The 21935-nt window shown below is 36.3% G+C and overlaps 1 protein-coding gene across 27 annotated transcripts in view; it reads left to right on the forward strand.

Annotated features, from left to right (window-relative positions):
• PEAK1 (pseudopodium enriched atypical kinase 1) overlaps positions 1-21935 on the forward strand; it is a 293590-nt gene that overhangs the window by 104885 nt on the left and 166770 nt on the right. For 8 of the 27 annotated variants that reach the window (XM_055277620.2, XM_055277617.2, XM_055277609.2 and 5 more), the window contains one exon: positions 21356-21422. The exons of 16 other annotated variants lie outside the window; for them this stretch is intronic. The gene's annotated coding sequence lies outside the window, so the exon portion shown is untranslated. Of the gene's footprint in view, positions 1-1854; positions 1876-6719; positions 6832-21355; positions 21423-21935 lie in introns of those variants that run through there. 3 more of the 27 variants (XM_055277619.2, XM_055277612.2, XM_055277622.2) reach the window with 3 other exon arrangements.

Genomic DNA, 21935 nt, shown 5'->3' on the forward strand with positions numbered 1-21935 from the left:
TATAATTAGATTGATAATAACAAGTTCAGTTTTTTTTAAAAAAGAATTTGCCTTTTCTAATTTTTCCATAATGAAGGCATATTTTATCTTTGTTTTTCTGTGCATAAAAATAATGCATACTTAATAAAAATTGAAACATGACAGATATTTACACTAGGAAATAAAAACTTACTGAAATTCCCCACCCAGACTTAACGATTTTGAACTGTTTGTTGTATTTTTTTCTATGCACATAGTAAGCTTTTGTTATTATTGAAACAGAAAATGAGAATTTGCTGTGCATATTGTTTTGCATCTTATTTATTTATTTATTTATTTATTTGAGACAGTCTTGCTCTGTCACCCAGGCTGGAGTGCAGTAGTGCCATCTTGGTTCACTGTCTTAAAAAAAAAGAAAATTCATTTTAATGGGTTATGTTACACGGTTGAGGTCAGCCTACAGACACAAAATAGGTTAACTGAAATTTTTTTTTTTTTCGTATCAGGTTTAAATTTTTTCATTGGAACAGGATTTGAGGGTGGGGATACTAAATGTGGCAGGGTTCAACAAATGTACATTTTATCAAAATAAGGTTCTTAAAGAATACAATGATAACATATGCTTTAACTCTTAAAACACAAACCCTCGTATTAATTGATGGTCACAGAAAAATACTGTAATGCTTTAAACAAAAGTTTTAAAATACATCAGTGACACAAATTTTGAAAGGAAGACCACAGAAATAAAGTACCATTTTCATCACATCATATCAAGGGTATATACTGTCAGCATGACTTATCACTGTTGATGTTAACCTTGATCACTGGCTGAGGTAGTGTTTGCCAGGTTTCTCCATTGTAAAGTTATTCTTTTCCCCTCTTTCCATATACTACTCTTTAAAAGGAAGTCTTTGCCAGGCATGGTGGCTCACACCTGTAATCCTAGCACTTTGGGAGGCCAAGGTGGGCAGATAATCTGAGGTCAGGAGTTCAAGACCAGCCTGACCAACATGGAGAAATCCCGTCTCTACTAAAAAAAAAAAAAATACACAGACACACACAGACACGCACACACACACACACACACACACACACACACATACATACATTAGCCGGGCGTGGTGGCGCATGCCTGTATTCCCAGCTACTCAGGAGGCTGAGACAGGAGAATTGCTTGAACCCAGGAGGTGGAGGTTGCAGTGAGCCGAGTTTGCGCCATTGCACTCCAGCCTGGGCAACAAGAGTGAAACTCCATCTCAAAATAAACAAATAAATAAATAAAATAAAAGGAAGTCTTTATGCACAGCCCATGTTAGGCTGCACTTCCTAGAAGAAGTGAGTAAAGTATTTGATTATTCTGCCTAGGAAATTTGTTTAATCATCCTCATTTACTTACTCAATTATTTATATTGGTATGAATTTGAAGACTTATTTTATACTCTGGATTTTAATCCAGTATTACTTTATTTTATTGCTCATGTTTCAGCTTTAACCATTGGAAGTTCTTTCAGTTGCCTCCTGCGCCCCTTTGACATACCCATATCAACAAGATTTTGTGTATGTATGTAAGCATTTAAAAAATTTTCTGACACTACAAAATGCCCCAGGTTTATCTTGTGTATTTCCTGCAATAGCCCTAGAAATAGCCATTTTTGCCAAAGAGTCTTCCTTTTATATCTAGATATTATTTTGTTTTTGCTTAATATTCTATTCCTACTTCTGGTTTTTACTTTTATTTTAAAAGGCTTCTGATAAGCCAAATATAAATTCTGCCATGTTAAATGTATTTTGGCTCATTGATTATCCATTTCTAACTACCTTGTCCTTCCCTTCCTTCTCCCTTTAGACATCTTTCAGCTAGGGTTGGCCCTGTGACACAGTGCTGGCCAGGGACATGTAAGTACAAGTCCACTGGGGAGAGCTTTCTTTCCATAATCAAAAATCAAAACCTTATGGGAGATATTTTTAGGCCTTCAGCCTTCTTCCTGCCAGGAATATGGAACTGATGCCTGGAGGTTCATCATGAGTATGAAAACAAATTCGAGGGAATGCACAGCAGATGGATAGAAGGACCTTGTTTTGTGATGTCACTGATGACCTGCAGTCGAACCATTCCTGGTCTTCCCAGCCCCAGACTGCTGATTGCCTAAAATAAAATCCTATGTGTTTAAATTGTTGTTACCTGGTTTTTCTGTAATTGTAGCCCCACACGTAGTCTTAGCCAATTCAGTTATTTATTTGGTTGGCAGAATTGTTATTTGTTTATTTATAAAATACTTGTTGAAGACCTACCATGTGTAAGCCTCCATAAAATGGAGCACAAAGAAAGAAACTCTTATCAGTCAGTATTGGCTCCATACTCTCTGAACCTAGGTTTAATAATCATGTACAGAATAGGATAATTACATGAGTGACTAGAATTAAAAATGGAATATAGTAATATGTGTCACTTAGTTGGTCACAGTTACCTGTCATCTGTTACTGTAATCTATTTCTCTTATTGTATTCTCTGTGTCAGCAAAAAGTTTCACTGTTTACCTAGTTTCAGAACAGAAACCCAGGAGTAGTACTAGTCCCTTTATTTTCTAACTCCCCACGCCCTGTTTTTCCTACCTTGTAAAAATTTTTTGATCCGTTTTCTTTATTTCCTTTCTTCCTGCACTAATTATGACTGTCATAAATTTCTCTCACATGGTTCATACAACTCTTCATACCTAGTATCCCTACTCACAGTATTCATCCCTCCCCACACTACTAACTAGGCAGTCTTTCTAAAGGCACTTTAAAATCTTGTTTTTCTCTTCAGTAAAATTGTATATTGGCTCTGCGTATTCTCTAGTATAAAGTTCAAATGTTTTCTCTTGTGAAAGCCCTTCAGGATCTGAACCTGCCTGGCTATTCAGCTCCACCTTATGGCACTGTCCTCATTACACAGTGCCCCCCACCAGACGCACACCTTATCTCATTCCAAACATTTAACAACTTCTGCCTTTAGTTTTCTTTTTCTTTTCTTTTCTTTTTTTTTTTTTGTGGGGGGTAGGGGGGTTGGAATCTCACTCTGTTTCCCAGGCTAGAGTGCAGTGGTGCAATCTTGGCTTGCTGCAACCTCCGCCTCTTGGGTTCAAGCTATTCTCCCTGCCTCAGCCTCCCGAGTAGCTAGGATTACAGGCGCCCGCCAGCACGCCTAATTTTCGTATTTTTAGTAGAGATGGGGTTTCGCCATGTTGGCCAGGCTAGACTTGAACTCCTGACACCTCGAGTGATCCGCTCGCCTCTGCCTCACAAAGTGTTGGGATTACAGGCGTGAGCCACTGCACCCGGCTTGCCTTTAGTTTTCTATGTCCTCATTTATTTCCGAACATTCCTTCAACCCTGAAATTCTTACTACTCCCAATGCCTTTTAGGCCTTAATTAAGACTTAGAGCTGGTCATTCAGAAAACTTCTGAATTCTCAACCTATCCCTGTCAAGAATTCCTGTACCCAGCCTCTGTTATTGCATAATAACTCTGGCAGTTATCATATGGGAGATGCCTCTTGAAATCATCTACTTCCTTCTTCATTACCACCACTTTGTTCTAGGCTACCATCATAATAACCTATTTAAATGGTCTGTCTGCACCTACTTTAATAACTTGTGAAATCTATTCTTTAACCAGTATCCAGTGATTTTTCAAACTACAGATCTGATCATTATGGCCCTGTGTTTAAAAAATGTTCTCTCGTTTCCTAATGATCTTAGGCTGTAAACTAATACCTAAAATGTCCTGCATAGATTTGTTCTATCTACCTACTTCTCATGCCTCATTGGGTTTTTGTTTGTTTAGTTCTTTAAACATACCATGCTCCCTCTCATCTCAGAACCTTTGCATGTGGTATTCCCCTGTCTGAAACATTTATCAGTTAGATTTCATCCTTCAGATCTCAACGCTTCTTCAGGTTATCCCCAAGCCAGGTCTAGGTCAGATTCCTTTGTTGTATGTTTTACTTTCCATGTCTTTTGCATAAACTTATATAGTGGAGCAAGCTGACAAGCACATAGTTGCATTTAATTTTCAACGTTGATTGTAGCTCCCATCTAAAAGTAGCTTTTCTGCATGTGCCCTTCTAGAAACCTTCACTTGTATGCAACTGGTCATTTCACTCATCTCATTAGACTCTTGTCCTGTTTGGACTTCATGGTGCAAACTACTTAAATGTGGCTCTTGTCAGCACCCTAGGTTCTTTTGCTCAAAACCTTTTTTACAGCCCAAGCCATTTGTTCTCCAATTTTTAGTTGTGGTTTATTTTTTGCGCTTTGGTATGAAACCTGCAGAGAAAGCAGTTGTTTACTTTGTTCAGAAAAGTTCTGAGTAATTTAAGTTCTGCTTAAACAGTGCTATGACCAAGCTAGGAACATAAGAGACTTGTAAAAGGAGTGACTCAGGGACCCCAGACTTAAACCTATTAGTTCGAACTTTTGTATGACTTCATGAACTCTTGAAAAACATCCAAATTTGGCCATAAGTTTAATCATATATCACAAAGTCATAGGCTCAAGCATTCAAAGAGGCTTTAGAGTTACTGAGTTTTAGTCCAGCCATGTCTATATGTCAGTTGGTTTCTGAGTGTTCTCTACCACCCATACATAAGAGATTGTCTTCCTTCCATGTAGTGAGCTGAAACCTGTCTCCTTACAAATTCAGTTCACTAGTTTGGATTCTTAGCACTATTTGTGAAATGACAACTCAGGTATGAGAAGACAGCTATCAAGTTCTCCCTAAACAGTTTTTCTCCAGGAAGAATAGCCACAGTTCGTCATATGTCATGACTTAAAGTTCTTTTATTGTCCTGTTTGAATATTTAAAGTTTTGATTGTTTGAATGTTTTGGATTACTCACCACTACGTCCTTTTCTATTAGTATAAATAATAAAGATGATTGTATATAAAACAAGTAAATAGTTTTTTATGGCAAATAAAAAATATGAAATGACAAATTAGTTGTGAGACTGAAATACTACTTGGTGTTTAGCTCACAGATCTAAAAAGCTATTTAGGCTTTTTTAGTGGATTAAATAAAGGGTAGGGACAGAGGATAGTTGAAGGAAACTGGAATAGGTGATCATGTAATGTGTGACCACTTCCTTCACTTTATTACACCATTACATTTGCATATTACTATCATTTTCAATCTGTGGTCAGCTCTTTAATTTTAGAAATGCAATGTATTCAACATTTTGCAACTACCACATGTAGATTGTTGATTTTCTGGAAGCTGTAAAGGTGTTTTTTTTTTTCCCTTGCTGGAAAATGCACATTCTGTCATTAATTATAAAACTTGTGGCAGCCTTATATGTCATTCCTTCTGTCTGTGCAGAATACAGATTTACTACTTGCTTCAATTAGGAGAGTCAAAAGCAATGGTGGCCGCCGAACTTTCTATGAACTTCAAAGTCCTAAGCATAATTTGTCAGGGATTTCTCAGGTTTCTCTTTTTACTTTTCCTTTATCTTACTCTGGGATAAAACCTCCATAAATGAGAAAAGACATATTCATCTTTGGTAATGACACAAACTTGTTCCTTTCTGATCTTTTGCCACTCAGGTGCTAAAGTATTAATATCAAAGAAAATTATAAAATGGCTTTATACTAATTATTTTATATGCAGCAAACATTGGAAAAGGAATATTCTCCTCCTTTTACCTCATGTTTGTGGTTTTACTCGTACTCCTGAAATGCAGACATTTCAAATAGAATCTTTCCAAAGTACTGCTTTTTTTGGATTTTTTTTTGGCTTTGATTTTGTATTGTATACAGTAAAATGTTTGCATGATGTCATCTTGTTGACCCAGCTTTGAGCAGAAGTTTTAGTATCCACAGCATCTCAATAATTTTTAGCTTGTTTTTTCTTCTCCCTCATTGTAACGTTTGTTGAAAGGTACAGGATCAAGAAAAGTCCTTGTGCAACATAAGCAAGCATTTAATTAAGGGGTAATGCCTGTGGTACCAGAGTATGTGAAGTGAAACAGAGATGCTTAATCAGCCACAAAAGCTATTTACTGCTTCGTAAACCTCAGTGCTCAGTGTCATAAATATTATTACTGTTCTAGGACTTCAGAAAAGCAATGAAATATCAAAACTGATTTTTCTCTACTGTTAAAGTATGGAAAGCTTTCCTCCTAATAGAACTTGTAATGAAGCTGACATTTGGGAGAAGCATACATAACTGAAATTTATTAACTGGAATGTGATCAGAAGGGACTTAAATACAAATGAGTGGTATGTTGAAAGTAAAGCACGGAGGAAAAGGTTTTATCTCTATTAAGCCTGAAGTGATACTGAGGAATAAGTCACATAATATTGCCATATATATTTCAAATGCCTACATGGGCATGGACTAATAGATGCTTCCTGTCCATTAGCTTAAATCTTCTTTATAGCAACTCTGTAAACTAAGTTGGTTCCAGTTTTACAAATGAGGACATGGAAGGAAGCTCAGAGAGATTAAGTCACATAGATGTGTCTGATAATGCCTGTGCTCTTTCTACTACTTCAAACTGCTTATTAGATGAAAGCTTATATTAAAATAGCCTTTAAAATATTTATTCTGTTGAATATCTGTTAGTATACCTGAAAAGCTCAGTTGTGCTGTGTTAATTCTTAAATTTTTAACCTTTTATTTATTCTGTTTTCAACATTTATTAAGCAGCTAGTATATTCCTAACACTAAGTATTATGAAGCCTGTAACCAAATAAAGGACAAAAGTATCCTCAGAATTTCCATAGTTAAGTCTAAAGGAGGATTTAAACTTGAATTGTTGAAGAGGTCTTATTGATTCCTTCCCACTGAGTCTTCCTCCTCAGAGTTTACCAGGTAAATACCCCAGTCTATATACTCAAAATTTGAGAGCAGGATCAAAGAGAGCAGGGTTCTCTTTTCCAGTACTTGGACTATTTGCCAGATCCTTTCCAAATTGTATCCCTTCTGTTGAGAGGAGGAGGTACATGCAAAAGCTAAAATGCATAATCCAATTTACTCTATATGATCCAGCTTACAAGCACAAATAAGGAAAGAGTTTATAGTCTTGTTGAAATGCCTTGATAGAGAGGAAATTGTATACAGTGGAAACCTAGAGGAGGTAGTTAGTATAAGACCTCCTGAAGAGGAGTGGTTTTTATAAATAAACTGATTGTTAAGAGAAGGCCAAAGAAAGCTCGTTAGTAAGGAAGCTAAGGGAAGGCTTTTGTGATGATTCTAAAATTTTATTAACCCACATGTTTGTATCTATCGATTGATTACACTTCCCTTTCCTTTGTTATCTACTGTCACTCTGTAGATCTTTTATTCTGGTAATGTTTTCAAAAGGACTCTATGTTCTTTGTGGAAATGTCAGCATTAGAAGTTTAAAAGTTTCAGTTGTTGATGCTTACTTAAGATGGTTTAACCAAACATTGTGTCCAGTCCCCTCATTTTACACATAAAGAAGCTAAGGTCCAAATAAGCTGTGATACGCTTAATGTCAGATACAGTAAGCATCAGACCTGGGACTTGGCTTGGCTGTTAGTCATGGTTTCTGTCCTGAATCTCTAGTTGAAAAATGCATGAAGGTTACTTATGATTTAATAATAAAAATAATGTATGTTTCCATTTGCTATTTTTCTTCGTTGGCTTTAAGAGAGAAGTGATTGAGGAAATATGAAGTAATAGAAATATTTGATATAGTCTTATGGGCAATAATTTATTTAGGTAAAACATATGGAACCTTTAATTCAGAAGGTTCAGCTTTCTAAAGAGGAGTCACTTAATTTCGAAAGATGTTTATGTACATGCCATCTTTCTAATGTATAATATAGTGGAAAGACAGCAAATTTAATAAAAAGCCTTATTCTGTGAGGTAATGTTGGCAGTAGCACTTGTAAGCTCAGATTTATTCATACATTCTTCCTTTAACTGGCCTTTTAACTGAAGTAAAATTGATGGGAAAAGTATGAAGTTATGGAGAGTTTGGAATTGGGATGCCTTTGGTTGACTGTGATTATCATAATGTATTTCAACCTTGAAACTGAGCCCTGGACGACAGAGGAAAGCAGCTGAGACATAAGAAAATGCCAAAGACAAAATAACCTTCAGCCAGTCTATAAAAGGAATGATTAGGCAGTTCAAAACGTAAATGCCAAATTTTATCACATGGCCATTTCCTGGGATTTTAAGTGATTATAACTATTCTTTCTCTGGAACTAGAAATACACTTTAATTCTGATTGGCATAGGAAAGTATCCTGCATCTACTTCTACTATCAGCCTTTTTCTAGTTGCCTTATGCAGGAAATAGTGTATGCAGGTAAACCAAATAATTTCTGAAAAACAATGCAAGTGTTATAAAAATGAAAGGACAAAAGTGTTCTCAGAATTTCCATTAGTTATGTCCAAAGGAGGGTTTAGAACTTGAATTGTTTAAGAGGTCTTACTGAGTCCTTTAAACTCTTAGTCCTTTAAACTCTTCCTGACTCTTAGTCCTTTAAACTCTTCCTGACTAATTAGTCTTCCTCCATCATCTTTCTTAATATACTTTTAAAAATTCAGGACCAAAAAGAGAAATGACTAAGCAAAAATGCACGTTAACTGCCATTACAAGGAGAGCAAAATGGGTTGTGCCATATGTACTAATCTTTGCTAGTAAGAATAACCTACAGTGTATATAAAATTTGGGTGTTATATGTCTAAGTACCTTTCATGTTCTGAAATTCTTGCCAAGACCCTAATCTATTATTAAAAGTAATGGCAAAAGCCACAATTGGTTCTGCAGTAACCTAATAGCCTTACATGTCTGTGGGTTTCATGTCTGTGGATTCAACAAACCACAGATTAAAAATATTTGAAAATAAAAAATAGCAACACAGTAATAAAAATAACACAAATAAAAATACAGTATCACAACTATTTACATAGCAAGTAATCCAGAGATGATTTAAATTATATAGGAAGATGTGCACAGGTCATATAAAATACTATGCCATTTTATATAAGGGACTTGATCATCTGCAGATTTTAGTGTTCACAGGGGTCCTGGAACCAATCCCCCACAGATAATGAGAGATAACTATAGCACGGAGACTGTACTGCTCTCCCCGTGTCCTACTCATTCTCTATTTTATTCCACCCTATCCACCAGTCAGATTAATTTCCAAAAAACTCCATAGTAATTATCTCTTCTTTTGTCCTGGTCAGGAACTTTTAGTGGCTCCTCATTACATATGTAATTCAGTCTGAGCTCTGGTTCTCTAAATACCTTTCCACCCCTCTTTATAGACCTTCGCCTCTGGCCAATTTTGTTCCCTTAATATCCTTTAGCTGCTATGTGGACTAATAAAATTTTATCAAATGACTTAATTTCTCTGGTCTTTTGTTTCCTTGTTATATGGAGGACAGTGGATTTAATGGCCATTATATTTGTTGAGTGATTTCTAATTTATTCATAATTTTTCCATATATTGTTATATTATCCCTCCATCCCTCCCTCCCTCCTTCCTTCCCTCCCTCCCTTCCTTCCTTCCTTCCTTCCTTTCTTTTTTTGAAACAGCGTCTTGCTCGTTGTCCAGGCTGGAGTGCAGTGGCACAATCTCAACTCACTATAGCCTCGACCTCCTGAGCTCAAGAGATCCTCCCACCTCAGCTTCCCGAGGAGCTGGGACTACAGGCACACACAAAGATGCCTGACTAATTTTGTTTACCTTTTGTAGAGATGAGGTCTCACTCTGTTGCCCAGGCTGTACTTCATCTTTGTGCCCTTTACAGTAGTGCGTGCAGGAATGATCCACATTGTACAGATAGGAAACCTCAAGTCCAAGTAGGCTAGGTGATTTGTATATGAAAGTTGTTCTAAAACTTTTTAATCTCAGGAAGTACCATTTACAATAGCACTCCCAAAGATAAAATATTTAGGTATAAATCTAAGAAAATGTATACAGGATCGGCCAGGTGCGGTGGCTCATGCCTGTAATCCCAGCACTTTGGGAGGCTGAGGCAGCGGATCACAAGGTCAGGAGATCGAGACCATCCTGGCTCACACAGTGAAATCCCATCTCTACTAAAAATACAAAAAAATTAGCCGGACGTGGTGGTGGTCGCCTGTAGTCCCAGCTACTCGGGAGGCTGAGGCAGGAGATGGCATGAACCCGGGAGGCAGAGCTTGCAGTGAGCCGAGATCGCGCCATTGCACTCCAGCCTGGGTGACAGAGCAAGACTCCATCTCAAAAAAAAAAAATAAAATAAAATGTATACAGGAACTACAGTTAGAAAACTATAAGGCACGGATAAAAAATATACTTACAAATATCTATAGGTGGAAAACTACAATGCAGTAATCAAACGATCTAAAGAAATGGAGAGAGATTGTGTTCATGGATTGAAATAATGTTGTCGTAATGTCAGTTCTTTCCAATTTGATCTATAGACTTGACACAGTCCCAAATCAAAATCCCAGCAAGCTATTTTGTAGATGTCAACAAACTGATTCTAAAGCTTATAAGGAAAGCCAAAGACCTAGTATAGTCAATGGAATACTGAAGAACATTGGCAAAGTTGTAGTACTCACACTACCTGGCTTACTATAAGGCCACGGTAATCAAGATACTATGGTGTTGGTGAAAGAATAGACACATAGATTAATAGAACAGAATGGAGAGTCTAAGATAAATTCACATGAATATAGACAACTGATTTTTAACAAAAGATGACATTTTCAATAAATGGTGCTGGAACAATTGGATGTCCATATCCAAAACTGAACCTAGACAGAGACCTTATAATTTATGCAATAATTAACTCAAAATGGAGCATAGACCTAAATATACAACATAAAACTTATTGAGGAAAACATATACTGGGTTTGGTGATAAATTTTAAAATACAACATCAGTATGATACATGAAAGAAAAATATTGATAAGTTGTGACTTAGTTAAAATTTAAAACTTCTGTGAAATACTCTATTAAAAGAATGGAAAGACAAGCTATAAATGGGGAGAAAATATTTGTAAAACACATATATAACACTTGAATCCAAAATAAACAAAGAACTCTTAAGACTCAACAATAAGAAAATAACCCAATTTAAAAATGGGCAGAAGATCTGAAGAGACACCCCATCAAGGAAGATAAGTAGGTGGCAAAATTAGCACTTAAAAAGGTGGTCAACATTGTGTGTCATTAGGGAATTGCAAATTAAAACAATACTCACCAACTGGCTGAAATTCAAAACACCAAATTCTGGTGAGGATGTGGAATAATGGGAGTAACAGGAACTCTCATTCATTGCTGGTGAGAATGTGAAATGTTACAGCCACTTTGGTGGCAGTTTCTTACAAAACTAAACATGATCATACCATGCAAATCAGCAGTTATGCTCTTGGGTATTTACCCAACTAATTTGAAAACTTCTGTTCACACAAGACCTGTACACAAATGTTTACAGCAGCTTTATAATTACCAAAACTAGAAGCATCCAAGATGTCCTTCAGTAGGTAAATGGATAAACTGGTACATTCATATAGCGAAATATTAATCAGTACTAAAAAGAAATGAGCTATGAAATCATGAAAAGACATGGATGAATCTTAAAAATGCACATTGCCAAGTTAAAGAGATCAGCCTGAAAATGCTCTGTGAGTCCCGTTACATGACATTCTGGCAAAGGCAAAATTAGAGAGTTGGTAAAAAGATCAATGGTTGCCAGGGACTCAGGGGAGCAAGGAGTTGATGGGAAGGTTGAATAGGTGAAAAACCAGGACTTTTTTAGGGTGATAAGCGTGATACTGTGATGATGACTATAAGATATTAAGCATTTGTCAAAACCCAGAGAACTTTATAGCAGAAAGAGTGGATCTTAATGTGTACAAATTTTTGAAAACTCATTTAGGAGGTCAGAGTTTCCAGGATGGAATGCAAAATGTGGCAAAAGAGTCTAAATGTATTATAAATGTATCCAGTAATCTCACTGAAGGAAGTGAAGAAACAAGTTGTTAATCTAAGTAACTTTGGAAATGAGTGGCATCTGTATGACTGTTTAGTCTTACTGTACTTACTTTAAGCTAAAGGAACTATGCATAAGCCCTGTACTCTATTGATAAAGTTCTGTCCCATGGGGAACAAGGTATGGATTAATAATGTTGAAACCACCATGCATGTATACTGGAATTGAACAATTAAGAAAATGGGTGGCAGTTGTTAGAAGCCAGGTTTTTCACTGTTGTAGTGTTGGTTACAGGTAAGCAATGAGAAGCTAAAATGATCCATGTGGTAATGGATTCAAGTTGGAGACATTGGTATGAACTCATTTAGCTTAATATATAGATACAGATAGTTGCATATGGAAATGTTTATAGATATATGTATATGCACAGGTTAGTGTACAGATTTACAGTGTACACTAAATCAATGTGTACTAGAAGCAATGAAACTCCAGTAGCAATTATTTTACCTAGTCCTCAGATCTTGGGGAGTAGGAGTCAGGGTTATCCAATGTTAGGAATCAGGATTCCTTGGAGAGGTGGCTGATTGTTGCCCTGGGGTAGGAAATATACAAGATGTATGGAGCCTCTGTAGTGACAGAAAATAAGAAAGTACTCAAAAAAAAAAAAAAAAAAAAAACGGAACAAGACACAGTGATAGGAGTATGTCAAGGGGACACAGGAACCAACTGAAAGTTCTTCAATGACCAAAGCTGGAACAGTTTGAGCAACAAAATAAAAGTATTGTTGGATCATAATCCAATGTGTAAAGTAAATGTCTATGAATCCTTACTGATATAAACAAATGGTTGATGTTGACCTTGGGAGGGAATAGATAAATCTCCCATGCAAAAGAATTTCAAATGATTTACTTAGACATTCCACCCTCAATGGAGTGGGACATAACTCTCCACTCCTTAACGTTAGGCTGTTCATAGTGACTTTTTTTCAATGAGTGCAGTACAGAAAGGGTAACATTATAGTAGAGAAACCTGATAAATTGTACCTCAAGCCAGATGATCAGGGTCAGCACCAACAGAGATGTCATGCATCCTTGATATGATATGATGAAAATGACACTTTACCTGTGTGGTTTTCTCCCCAAATCACATTATCCCAGTCTAATGAGAAATCAAATAAATCACAGTTTTACAAAGCATATGACCAGTAATCCTCAGAACTGTCAAGGTCATAATGATGGGTTGAATGATGATCCCCGCTCCCCTAAAAGATTATGTCCACATCCTAACCTCTAGAACTTGTGAATGTGATCTTATTTGTAAAAAGTGCCTCTGCAGATGTCTTTACATTAAGGATTTTGATATGATGATCATCCTGGATTATCTATGGGGCTCTAAATCCAATGAGGCATGTCCTTATAAGACACAGAAGATACCAGGGAGAGGAGAAAGCCATGTGAAGTCAGGCAGAGATTAGAATGATATAGCCACAAGCAAAGGGATCCCTACAGCCACCAGAAGTTAGAAGAGTCAAGAAATGATTCTCCCTAGAGACTTCTAAGAGAGTGCAGCCGTGCTAATTACTTGATTCTTTGATTTCTCATCTCTAGAACCATATAAAAATAGATAAATTTCTGATCACCTGAGGTCAGCAGTTCAAGACCAGCCTGGACAACATGGCAAAACCCCATCTCTGCTAAAAAATACAAAAATTAGCTGGGCATGGTGACACATGCCTGTAATCCCAGCTACTCGGGAGGCTGAGGCAGGAGAATCTCTTGAACCTGGAAGGCGGAGGTTGCAGTGAGCCAAGCTTGCACCACTGCACTCCAGCCTGGGTGACAGAGGGAGACTCCATCTCAAAATAAATAAATAAAAATAAAAAATAAATTGCTGTTTTTTTTAAGCCATCAAATTTATGGTAATTTGTTATAACAGCCACAGGAAACGAATACACTCATCAAAAACAAGGAAGGTCTAAGAAACTGTCACAACCAAGACTTAGTCTGAGGAGAATAAATGTAACGTGATACCCTAGATAGGACCCTGAAACAGAAAAAGGACATTAAGGAAAAACTGAAGATACCTGAGTAAAATATGGACTTTAGTTAATAATGTATTTATATTGTTTCATTAATTGTGACAAAGGTATCATACTAATGTAAAATGTTCGTAATTGGAGAAACTGGGTGTAGGATACATGGGAACTCTATGTACTATCTTCACAATTTGTCTATACATCTAAACCTGTTCTAAAATAAAAGTTGTATTCTTTTAAAAAAAAAAAGAATGAAAAGGAATAGATACCTTTCCTGGGAATAAAATGAAACCAGAATATTCCACCCCTCAAAAGCAAGGGTTTTCTTACTTTGGCAATTATCTGTTGGAGGAAACCTGCCTACTAACAGTACTCCTCTCTTCCTCAAACATCCTGTAGTCAACCTACTGTTCAAGGCAGATGAGACCATTGGGAAAACAGACCTCTTCAGCTACAGCAGAAATCAGTGCAGTTATTCATTCTAAACAAGTTAGCCCTTTGGTTTTTGTACTACTGGCCTTTCTTCCTGAATAATTCAGTCTAAAAGTTTCAAGATAGGGCCCAGGAAGGTGTAGGTGCTAGGGTTTCTTGGACAATGACTGATTCTAGGGCTGGGACAGGGAAAGCATAAGACAAGATGTGCTGGACACATCTCCCTGTACCAGAAAGTAAAGTAGAGCTCGAAGAATGAGGGGATTATATCTAAAGGATGCAGAAGCCACCTTGAAGGGGCACCCACTGGCCAATTCTTGAACAGTCTGAGCATCAGACTAAATAGTCATACTATCAAATCATAGCTCTTTGAATAAAATAGGAACTCATGAGACCACAGTGATCTAATAAATTTGTGGGGAGAAGAAAAGGAATAATGGAATTGGAAAGATCACCATTTGCCAATTATTGTAATCAGTGATCTTTCTAATTCCATGATTCCTAGCTAATAGGATGCAGTGAGGAACACAGCAGCATTTCTATGACGCTTCTTTCAAAAATGCACAACTGAAATCTAATTTTGAAGAAAAGAGAATTCCAAGTTGAGAGACTTTCTACAACATACCCAGCGTGTAACATGCAAATTTATAAAGATTATGAAAGTCAAGGAAAAACTTTAGAACTATTCCAGATTTAAAGAGACTAGACAAACTTGACAATTAAATACATCTCGTAATACTCTATTGGATGCCTTTGCTACAAAAGACATTAGTGAAATAATTGGTGAAACTTCACAGGCTAGTAATGTATCATTGTTAATTTGTCAATTTTGATGGTCTTATTATGGTTATTTGGGAGAATATTTTTAGAGGAATTATAAACAAGTTATTAGGGATGATGGGACATAATGTCAGCAACTTTCAAATTGGGGAAAAAACTATTCTTGAACTTTTCTGTTTGAAATTATTTTTAAAAGTAATTTTTAAAGCTGTCAATAAAAGCCATTGTGAGTTGAGTGGATAAGAGGAGACATTCATTAAGAATACGTCTGATCAATGAAATATCTCCAGACCTTGAAGAAAATTCAAGATATTAAAGGGAAATACTGATGAAAAAATTCAATTCTAGAAGAAAGAGATTGTGGAAAGAATTGTTGTAAGAATCTTATAAATAACCTTGGGAACTTTATATTGGGTGAGATTTGGTAGTTAGACTGCTTTTTGTTGGCCTGTTGCATTGCCAAGTGTGGGAGTGAAAGTTTAGCATCCAGCTGGGTCTCACAGGGATTAGAGGAAAGAGGGCCAACTAACACCACTTTGTACCCACAAGAGGGTATATGGTAGTGCCAGTTGGCCTTCCCCCCACCTAGGCACCTCTGCCTAGGTGCTGCTTGATGGGAGTGGAAGTTTGCCTACCGCTAGGCCCTGGTAACTCTAAGGAAACATAGAGGAGGGACAGTTTTTTAGAGGTGTAGAAGGAACTTGATTTTGAACATTAACTTAGGAGAACCTGCCAGAGATGAGGAAAAGAAAATTACACAATAGAATTTATAGAATAAATCCAAGTATACTATTTGCCTACCCCAGAACTATGATCCTTGACATCTCAAGGCACGTGGACTCTATGAATTAAGAGTTTTAGAAAGGATAATCTTTAAAGGACCATTTAATTTATTATGTTTCGTCCAGCAATTTGAGGCTAGATAAGAAATGTGATAAGAGATAGTTGTTGGGTCTCCTCAAAGTTGAAATTAAGGATACCAAACAAAAGAAGCTATAGGACATTTTTTTCATTAATAATAAAGATCAGACGGCAGATTATTTGCTGTGACTTGACGTAAAATACTGTGACATTCTTTTTTTTTTTTTTTTTTTTTTTTTTGAGGTAGAGCCTCACTCTGTTGCCAGGCTGAAGTGCAGTGGTGCCATCACGGCTCACTGCAACCTGTGCCTCCCGGGTTCAAGAGATTCTCCTGCCTCAGCCTCCTGAGTAGCTAGGATTACAGGTGCGTGCCACCACACCCAGCTAATTTTTGTATTTTTAGTAGAGACGGGTTTTCACCAGATTTCACATGCTTACAGATTTTAAAGAGTTTTAGAAACATCTTATTGCACTAAGATAAATTGCCCCATGAGAAATATTTTCATCTGCTTGACCAGCACTATTGATGAGGTGATTGAATTCCTCCAAGGAGGACAAGCTGTTATGTCAGTTGAAGTGACACATGCTTTGGGGAAGAGGTAGTCACAGGTGTTAGTAGCATATACTTTGCCAACACAAGTTTATAAGAAGATTCATTTTTTAAATTTTCAGCTTGGAGTGGGTGTGAAATACAAATATTTTACTTCTCTTACTATCAGAGGCAGTGAAAACATTGATTTTGAAGTAGCTGCTATGAAACATATGCTTTTTTCTGTGAATGGCAGTAGTACTTCCTCAGAGCATATATCAAGTCAGCTGCTTCAGGGAGCATTTCACATTCTCTGTGTATCCTGAGACCTAATTTTAGCAAATACAAATCATCTAAACTCTTCCAAATTCAATTTGATATCCTAACTGGGAATGACAGTGGAGCATAGTCTGAACCTTTCAGATCTGCATATTTTACAGCTGATTACTTCTGATTAAGTCCAATTTTGGTCATTTTAGACTAAACGGGAATTTTGATCTCTGATGTCATAATGTGACAGTGATTGATCTCCTGGGGCATTCTCTATGCTGTAGTACTTGGTGCTTTGGGCTGAAGTTCTGTGTGTGTGCTCGTCCCTCCTTTGTCCCGTTCTCTCCCTATATCCCTTTCTTCATTTTTAATATTTTCTTAATTTTTCAGTTTTAAAAGAAAAATATGGGCCTCTTTAAACATGAGACCTCCTAAGAACAATCCTAGATCATAGTTAATAATCTGTCCTAGGATAAACTCATCCTCTACCATTTTATTTTATTTTATTTCAATTTTTAGATTTGGATACCTGCATTTTACTTTTTTTTCAATTTGTCATTTATTTTATTGTATTTATTTATTTTTTGAGACAGAATCTCGCTCTGTCGCCCAGGCTGGAGTGCAGTGGCATGATCTTGGCTCACTTCAACCTCCACCTCCTGAGTTCAAGCAATTCTCCTGCCTCAGCCTCCCGAGTAGCTGGGATTACAGATGCCTGCCACCACACCTGGCTAATTTTTTTAATATTTTTAGGAGAGATGAGGTTTCACCATGTTGGCCAGGCTGGTCTCAAACTCCTCACCTCAAGTGATCTGCCCGCCTTGGCCTCCCAAAGTGCTGGGATTACTGGCGTGAGCCACCGTGCCTGTCCCCATTTATTTATTTTTATTGATACATATTAGATGTACATAATTTCAGGGCATATGTAATAATTCGATATTCATATAATCAAATCTCCTTTATCATTTTAGGTAAGGGTAATTCATGAGCCAGAGAAGATAAGGCATCCTTACCTGTTTATTCCCTAGTGACTCATTTTCACTGTCTAGTTTGCTCTCTTGGTGCCTTTCTTTCCCCTCCTCTTTTTAGTTTTTATTGAAAGAAAATAAGGGGAATATTTTAAACAGCAGTGAATCTTTAAATTAATATACTTCCTTTTCCATCTGTAAAGTTAAATATTTGAAATAGCTCTTTATATTAAAATATCACTTACAACTTTTAATTTTAGAAACATCAGCACATTGACAAATCATTTCTTGCTTATTCCAGGTACCCCAAATTTTCTTTGTAGAAGAAATATTCACTGTTGAAGCTTTAGCTGATGAAGCTATATGAGCAGATAAAACCGGAAGAGAAACATTCTTTCTCCCCTCGTTTATAAACAAAAATCTATGTAGTTGAAACTGGGTGGATATAGCTATAAAACATAAGCTCATTCTTACTGTTTGGACATGTTTTACTTCTTGTTGAAATAGATGTTCCACAACTGTAAGATAAGAAGTCTGATCCACTGTTTGGAATTTTTCAGTTGATGGTGCATTATGTAATACTGTGTTGGAATTTACTGGCCTACAGTCTTGAGGTAGTGTTTTGCGTTAAGATGAATCAGTTTTCAGTATTAAATAATTCCATGGTAACCTACATGGAAAAGAGTTTCTGCTTAAATGAATCAGGGTATGATGAGGCTTTATTAGTAAGGTTGAGATAGTTGAATATTTGAGAAGTGAGAGTTAATTTAAAAGACTTGAGAAAAGACTATGTTCTTCAAAGCATCCGTAGTCCCCAAATCTAGTAAAAGTGAAGATCAGTTCTCACTGTAATAGTCTATAAGGATTTTTTTTGTTTTAAAATGTCTTTTTTTCTCTTCCTTAGTATTGGTAACTATTTTATGTTGTATATACCATGCTCATTTTAATATAACACTTTTATAAATGAAGACCTACATAGCTTAGCAAAAACTTAAGAGAACAGGCCATCATGTTATCATTTATAGAACTAGTTCTGACTACCACTGTGGCCTGTGCATATATATGAGCCATAAGGTCACCCTGAGTGGAACTTTTTATAAGCTTAGTCAAGGTTATTAAAGCCGAAGGAAAACTAATATGCAATGCTTCTACTGTTTTATTACTCGATTTAATTTAGAAGTACTTTAGGACCTTGACCTACTTCAGTGCCATTCATCCATTGGTAGTAAATATTAATTGATGAATTGAGATTTGATGTCAACTGTTCTGTATTAACCCATTTATTTTGTTTTTCATATTCTCCTTTTTAAATTGTATATATCATATCATTGCAATGAGAAACCAGATTTATGTTATAAAGCATTTTTTCCTTAATGAGGTATAAATATCAGTTACAGTTAGTTTCCTATAGCAATGAAAGAAAAAAGATCAAGTTCAAAAACTCATCTAACCATACATATTATAATGTCCAGCATCTACACTAGGTATTGATAGTGTTTAATTTTTAATTCATATTATTGGTATGCCAGATGCTCTATGCATACTACATAAGACTGCAAATTTCCTTTCAGGACCTAAAAGGGCTGTTGTGTTTATAATGCATGTGTTTATCGCATTTTGCACATTTCAATGTGCATTCATATTGTTATATTTCCTTTATTCTCAGAACAACCCTGAGAAATAAATAAGCATTATCTTTTAGGTAAACCAAGGTTCACGAAGATTGAATGTTTTGCCTAGACAAAAATTCAGTCCTCTCGATAACTTGTTAATGTTCTATCTGAATCTCTACAGAGAGCAGTAAAATGGTATGTTATTTTCATAATTGTAGATGTCAAACTGCTATACAAATCTTTATTTGCATAGCATTTATAATTTTTAAAGTACCTTTCATATTATTTAAAAGAAAATTATAAAAGCAGAGTTCTTCTGTTATATATTTACTGTAGTTTCCTTTATTAGACTCATACATTCAGTAGACACAAAGTACCTCTGTGTTCTAGGTACTGGATTGGTTGCTAAAGTACAAAGCCAGTCTCAGCTTTCAAAGAGATCAGGCCATCAAGACACTGTTGTCTTACCCAGCAGATATGGACAGTGTGATATAGGCCAAGTTTGCTGAGGGCACTGGAAAAATGCTTTTTTTCTCCTGTTTTGGGGGTAAATGTGTGACTGGCACTGTCTTTTTTCCTGCCATGAATACAGAGGTGATGCTTATATCTACAGCAAACAGCTTTGAAGCAACAAATCAACACATTTAGCAAAAAGAAAGAGCCTTGGACTTGATAACCCCTTCAGCCTCTGTACTAATCCTAGACTACCTACCTCTGGACATTTTGTGTGGGGGGAAATAAAGTAATGCCCTGTTTTTTAAAGTCATACATAAATCAGAGTTTCAATTAATTGTAGATAAATATTTTCTGTCTCTGTATTTTTTACTTCCTTATAATGGAAATTTAGCATACACTAGACTAGAGAATAATATAACAAATCCACATCACCTAGTTATAATAGTAATCAATATTTAGCTAACCTTTTATATTCTTGCACTTTCTCTCTTAGTAATTATAACTACATTTAAGTAATTCTATAATAAAAGTGTGTGAAAATACTGTGGAAGCACATGGAAGACAGTGACTAATGTGGCCAGTGTTGGAGGGGCTTCAAAGAGGAGGTGGCATTGGCAGAAGCTTTAAGGTCAAGTAGAGAATGGAAAGAGCATTTCTAGTGGGAGGACTAACATGTATAAAGGGTTTTTTAAAGCATGGCATATTCAAAGAAGGAGAAACAGATTACTGTGGCTGGAATATAGTGATTATCAGGTATGAGTGTCAGTATATGATTCTAAAAAGATGGCTTGGTGCCAAATCATGAATGGACATATGTATCAAAAAATTTGGTGCTTATTACATAGGTACCAGGAAATGAAGAATATGATTAGGTTTGGGTTTTTAAAAGAGAACAGTGGCAGTAACATTTTTGGAGTATGGGATAAAGAGGGGAGGCAGTAAACTGCGCCAATGGTTCAAGTAATTAGAAAGGCATTTGGTGATAACGATAGTGGTTTTAGGCAGGGGGAGATAAGTTTAAGAGATATTTCAGGGGAAGAATCAACATGATTTGGTGCCTGGCGAGGATGTGGAGAAGGGAGATAGTCATAGGATGACTTGAATAGATGTGATGATGCCAGAATTAGAGTAATACAGCAGAAGACTGGTTTGGAATAAGGGCATATGATGAGCTTAGTATTTTAAGTTTGAAGTGCTGATAGGTCATTCAGGTAGAGTATTCATTGTGCCAAGTGGAGATATAGAACTGGATCATAAGAGAATCTCACACTAGGGAGTTCTGTAACTTGCCTTTCCTGCTAAGTATGTCATATGTCACAAGTTCATATATATAAGACTATATATATGTAAGCATTCATATACATGTACATATATAACTTAATCCTTATTATTCACTAATTGTGTATTTCCAAATTGGCCTACTTCCTAAAATTTATTTGTAATCCCTAGATCAGTACTTACGGTGCTTTTGTAATAATTTGCAGGCATGCTCGGAGTGGTAAAAAAATTTGAGTCACCTGATGTGCAAATTCTCAGCTGTAGTTGAACAAGGTAATACTCTTGATACTCTGCCTTCTTGTTTCGGTTCTTATACTGTAAACAAGCATCCCTTTTGCAGTCTAATGCCACATTTTTCACATTTTCTGTGCTTTTTTTTGGTAATTTTGCTTTTTTAAGCAAATGGCCCCCAATTTTGTGCCAAAGTGCTGTGTAATATTCCTGAGTGCAAGAAAGCTGTGATATATCTATGCAAGAAATATGTATGTTAGGTAAGCTTCTCTCAATCATGAGTTATGCTTTCGGCCATGATTTCAGTGTTAATGAGTAAATATATATTAAGTAAGGTGTCTTTAAACAGAAATACAGATAAAACAAGGTTATGTGTTGGCTGGTTGATGAAAATGTTGTGACCAGAGGCTCCTAGAAACCTAACCCTCTTTCCCATTTCCCCCAGAAGCAGTGGTTCAGTGTTCACTAACTCAGTGTTTGTGGCAATTTAATAGACCATAACTACCACAGATAACAAGAATCAATGTGTGTATGTGCATGTGTAGAAAATCTGCT

This window comes from Symphalangus syndactylus, chromosome 5 (assembly GCF_028878055.3).
Source record: "Symphalangus syndactylus isolate Jambi chromosome 5, NHGRI_mSymSyn1-v2.1_pri, whole genome shotgun sequence".
NCBI lineage: Eukaryota > Metazoa > Chordata > Mammalia > Primates > Hylobatidae > Symphalangus > Symphalangus syndactylus.